This window comes from Dreissena polymorpha, chromosome 10 (assembly GCF_020536995.1).
Source record: "Dreissena polymorpha isolate Duluth1 chromosome 10, UMN_Dpol_1.0, whole genome shotgun sequence".
Lineage (NCBI taxonomy): Eukaryota > Metazoa > Mollusca > Bivalvia > Myida > Dreissenidae > Dreissena > Dreissena polymorpha.
The window spans coordinates 6,834,661-6,840,660 of NC_068364.1; the positions used below are offsets into that span (position 1 = coordinate 6,834,661).

The 6,000-nt window shown below is 36.5% G+C and overlaps 1 long non-coding RNA gene across 1 annotated transcript; it reads right to left on the bottom strand.

Moving 5' to 3' along the window:
• Positions 1-5,268: 5,268 nt before the first annotated feature.
• Positions 5,269-5,758, bottom strand: LOC127847367 (uncharacterized). Its single transcript, XR_008033942.1, has 2 exons — positions 5,571-5,758; positions 5,269-5,477 (listed from the first exon to the last, which is right to left on the bottom strand). It is a non-coding gene; the product is annotated as an uncharacterized LOC127847367 (long non-coding RNA).
• Between the last annotated feature and the right edge of the window lie 242 nt (positions 5,759-6,000).

The window sequence follows — 6,000 nt, forward strand, 5'->3', positions numbered from 1 at the left end:
ATTGTCAAATATTCTTCTATAGTCATTAATACAAGAAATCTGAACCAAGATTTGGATTGTGGTTGTGCTTGCTAGCTCACACACACTGTAAGATGCGTTCAGGGTTGAACCTAGATCTCCTTCTGCAAGAGAAGGCGTTCTTCATTGAACAACTCTGATTACATGTATATGAACTGATCATTAATACACAAAAAATCTGAACCAAGAACTGACTTGTGGTTGTGCTTGCTAGCTTACACACATAGTTACCTTCACAAATATTGACACTAAAACAAGACAGCAGATGCACTTAGATTCTTTGTAGACAGATGAATGTCAAGGTCATTTTGTATCAGATCTGTTATGAGGGCTGTGTACTTAAATTCTCATACTTTCTTTTATAGATATGACTCTGAACCAAGAAATGACTAGCTAGCTCACACCGATAATAACCTTAACAAACATTGACACTGAAACAAGAGTGCAGATTCACTTAGATTGCATGTAAACAGATGAATGTCAAGGTCATTTTGCATCAGGCTGTTATGTAGGCCGAGTACTAAAATTTTCATATATTCGTCTATAGTCATGAATACAAAAAAAATCTGAACCTAAACATGGTTTGTGGTTGTGCTTGCTAACTGGCACACACTGTAAATTGCGTTCAGCGATTTCTCAACCTCATATCAGAACTAGGGCTTGAACCTAGATTTCCTTCTGCGAGAGAAGGCGTTCTTCCTTGAACCAAAATTGCTTTTATATACTTTTTTCTCATCATTTGCATTATACCTGTTATGTGGGCTGAATACTAAAATTTTCATATATTTGTCTATAGTCAATAATAAACAAAAAATCTGAACCAAGAATTGGCTTGTGGTTGTGCTTTCAAGCTCACACCCATAATAACCTTCACCAATATTGACACTGAAACAAGACAGCAGATGCACTTAGATTACATGTAGACAGTTGAATGTCAAGGTCATATCGCATCAGGTTGTTATGTAGGCCAAGTACTTAAATTTCCATATATCATACTAAACCTAGGAATAAAAAGAAATCTGAAAACAAAAATTGGCTTGTGGTTGTGCTTGCTAACTCACACACACTGGGATTTCTCAGACTCATATCAGAGCTAGGGCTTGAACCTAGATCTCCTTTTGTGACAGAAGGCGTTCTTTCTTGAACAACTCTGATTAAATGAACTGATTACACTGCACACATAACACACACAATGAGTTTTGTGGCCAGACATGAATGTGATGACAGAAAAGCATGCTTTCGAAATGGGCTTTTAATACTTTTTTCTCAACATTTGCATCAAACCTGTTATGCAGGCTGAGTACTAAAATGTTTATACTTTCTTTTATTGATATGGATAAAAAATCTGAAGCAAGAGTGCAGAAGACAGATGAATGTCGAGGTCATGATAACCGTAAAAAAATATTGGAAATGAAAACTCTAATCAACAGAACCAGATTCCTTTCAGTTGGGTTCTTGGGTACTACAAGGTCATAATAAGCTCCATGAATATTGAAACTGAATCAAGAGTGCAGATGCACTTAGATGCTTTGTAGACAAGGGAATGTAAAGGTCATTTTGCAACAGACTTGTTATGTACATGTAGGCTTTGTGTACTTAAATGTGGAACTCTTTCAAAAAGGAGGCATAAACACAGACTTATTTCTTCTACATAATGAAACACAGACTATGTCCAGAATACCCCTCAAAGTCAAATCTCATTAAATGCCAGGGTACTACAAGGTCATAATAAGCTCCATGAATATTGAAACTGAAACAAGAGTGCAGCTGCACTAAGATGCTTTGTAGACAAGGGAATGTAAAGGTCATTTTGCTACAGACTTGTTGTGTATGTAGGCTATGAATACTTTAATTTTTATATGTTTTTCTACAGATATGAATTTGAACCAAAAATTGGCTTGTGGTTGTGCTTGCTAGTTCGCACACACTGTAATGTGCATTCAAATTAAATCTGGTAAACAGACATTGTCATGCCTGCAAAATAGCAAAAGTTTTTCACTTTTTGCAAGATGTCATATTTGTGTGCAATACAATTTCTTTACTGACCAACAACATGCACATTTTACATTTTTTGTGTTAATACCTTTTTTTGAACTTTGTACACCATAACCCGTTATGAATGGTTTGCTTCTTGATATTTAAACATCTATACTATAGGTACTCTAACCAAGTCAGACTTCCAATGGGGTTTGCTTGTTGATACACATATTTGTGTCAACTTGAATGAAAGATTGTTGTGAACAAAATTCACAGGTTGGCAAAAAGCAGAATTTGCATTTTGTTGTGTATATAGATTTTTTTTGAGTTTTAGACAAAACATATTTTTGCGAAGAAGACTTTGAAATGGACAATTGTGCATTCTATGCCTAAAATATGAAAAGTGAGCCTCTTTAGAAGTATGCTGACAGATCAGTTTTCTTTCACATATAGTATCATATTGAGATGTAAATTCTGGTCAGAAATTGTTCAACTTATGATTTGAGATGAAATATTCCATCACGGTGTTAGCAGCACATGGTAACAAGTAAATACTGAGTGTTAATTCATTGTAGAAATCAACTTAGTATGGCAGAGTTTGATGTGTACAAATAACCTACAGTCAAAAAGGTCTGATGCAGATAAAAAACAAAACAACACATATCAAGTGTTAAACTGACTGACTTTGTATAAATCAGAAGTTTTCACAAAAATCTGAATTGAAGTACACATTTTGTTTACAGTGTTTCACTTTTGAAACAAAAAACTACACAAGATGATCTATCATGTATTTTAACTTTCTTTGTTTACATATGGGATGTGTTGACATTTCAACAATACACGGTTTTGTCTATCATGAAGCAAAAAAATATATTTTGGTGGTACTTACTTGTAATCGTAATCATGTTTTGACAGAATTCATCGTTTCTTAAACTCTCAATCCAAGAAAGAAAGCCTTAAAATGCCTCACATACATGTATCGATACTGTACATAGAACAACACCATTCGGTACCCCTCGCAGATTATCATAATCGGACTCGGGAGAAATTCGGGCTGAAAGTAGTCCGCCCACGTGATACCATTCTAAGAATGTTACAACAACAAAAACAATAACAACGATGGCGTCCATAATTCCTGTAGAGTTTGTACTTGCTCTGGCTTCAGAGCATAGAAAATCCCCATTTTCATCTTTACAAAATGTAAACAACTCGCAAAACCGGCCATGTTTGTTTTTACTATGTAATTTTGATTCGCGTAGGCCCGCGTAGGTAGACCGCAATACCGCTTCCGAAATGTGTATTCATACTATCTCCTTCGAGGTACTTATCCGATGTTTGACGGAAAGGGCCGAGAATGTGCGATTGAGAACAACACCCATTTTTTGCGGTCCATACAATAACCGAAAAGCACCGAAAAGCATTTTTCGGAAGGTTCGGATGAAACTCATATCTTTGAACGTTGTATTTTTCCAAAAAGCAAAGTAAACTACAAACTTTTTGTCAAGCATGAATTAAAACTATCTTTTCTAGAACTAATTACACCGCATATTCCGCAAAATTCGGCTTGTTGATAAAAATACTCGTCGATGAAAACATAAAACACTTTGTTTACATACAATTGGGGCTTTTGTCGACTTTGTGAAATGGGTCATGTTTTGGGGAAGGGACATGCATTTCGAGTTTTATGCTGTTGAGTTGAATAACGGCATACTATAAAAGGGCGAATTGCTTGTGTTTGAATCATTTCGAATTTTGAAACCGAACGAACAACACGCATAATGAGTGACAGAAAAGCTTGCGAGCAATGGATGTCAGGTGTGGAGAAAAGTGGAGGTTTCCAGGCATGGTTAGAGAGGCAGAATAAGCATCGTGAGAATGAGTCGTTAGCTGGAAACAACAAAGCAGCTTGTGACAAATGGATTAAGAGCATTGGCGAAATGCTGCCAACTGTGTATGACACTACGTTAGTGATTGTGTGTCATAGGTGCAAAAACTTTTTTTCGATGGTGAACTTTTGCCGTAGATGCGAGGCCCTCAGCTGTGTGTCATGTACGCGGATTGACGATCGCTGCGAATGGTGTGGCGAAATTCAGGGCTATGGCCAAAACAGAGGAGCGAGGCTTTTGCATCTGTGATGGACTGATCGAGTGGACTATGTGGGCTGATCTAGTGGACTATGTAAACTGTTGTACGTTGTTGTTGCGAAAGATTGAATGTTTGAAATATTGATTGTTGCAGAATAAAATCGTTTGAAACTACATATACATAGTTGTTTGTATTTGCTTTGATTAGAGTTGGATAATATAGTTTGAGAAAACATACGACACTGGGTTATATCAATAACTAACGCAATAGCGAAATCAAACATTCGTGCACACAATAGTACTTGTTTTTCAACTCTGCGTTTGGTAGTTGCACGAATAAGTATATGTTACTACAAGAATAAGAACAAAACGAATTGAACGGTTCATGATATTTATTATCAACACGATCATACAAAACCTACTCATGTGTCTATCAATAGTCTTGTTCCTGGACCCACCATTCGCAAAAACTGGCAATTCGGTGAATGTTTATGGTGTTCCAAGAACGCATCGTCTGTAGATTTCCAATGATACAACACAATGCCACAACGAAAACATTTGCAACGGTCGTGTTGTCCCAAGTAGTACAACCCGCAAGAAGCAAGCTGGTATTTGTTTGGTTGTATTTGGGGAGACCAATGCTCAAACGTTTTCAGTCTGTCGATATAGTTGTTCATAAACATACTTGTTTCATTCGTGCAAAAAGCGTCGGTATCATCCATGATATGATATGATATTATATTACACATGCAATTGGTTATTTCAACATCTTTATACATTTTTTGTCTCAAAAATACTCTTGGTCAAACGTTACGAGTTTTGTTCTCTTGGCTTTTGAGCTCAACAAAATCCCATTAATGGTTTGAAGTCGTTTTGTGGGATCTTGGTGTGTCCAGCACAAATCATATTTCGGATTGATCAGAATAACCTCAATATCGACATAGTACACAATTTCCGTATCTGTCGCTTTCCAACATTGATCTCGCGTCGAAAATGTAAACTTCACATCTGGATAGAGATCCATGATGTACATTTCGACAGCTTTGTTCCACTTTTCAATATTCAAACGCAACATATGTCGAAAAAATCCCAAATCTTTGAGTTCAACGGCTAGCATTGTTTAGGTGTATAGAATCAATTTTCAAGTTACTACCTATATAACATTTTCTACCAAACAAACAAACACATGTTAACGTTTCAACAAGTTTATTCAATATTTTGCACATCGACAATTGACAGGCACGCAGTGACAGGTCCAGCATCGGTGCATTCGGTTTATACGTCGCTGTGTTATTTTGCCCACGCTGAGAAAGAATGGAGGACGTTTCGCCACCGCAATTTCAGCTTCCCAGTCTTCGGTTTTCGTTTTTGGAGTTACCACCCCGATGCTGGTATTTTCTGAAACAGAAAAAGCAAAAGTTAACAACTAAATGAACAATGCTTACAATAAAAACTGCTATGAAAACACAATATCTTATCAACACAACTTACTTTTCATCTCGGACTGGCTTATTTCTAAGTCCCAATTCTCAGTCTGTGGAACTTGAAATTTATTTGCTGGTACAGACATGTTGTCGCTTTGGTGTTTAAATCAAAAATGATTTGAATCAATAGTCATGTAGCGCATTTTATATTCAGCGACTGTTTGAGAACCACTAACCCAAAGTTGTTGTCACTTGTGTTCGTGTACAGAATATTGAGAATTTTGTTTGCAGTATTGTATTGACAAGAAACAAAGTTGTACTTTGTTTGCACCAAACGCTCAATTTCATCACGAAGTGTTGTTGAGTCATCTTGTTGTGAGACCTTATCTATTTTATCACGAATATTTTTTGTGCGAAATGAGTCAAGTTGTTTGTTCCAAAATTCAGTGGTGCATTTGGGTACGAGTGTTTGACCATAACGTTTGATTAGACACGAA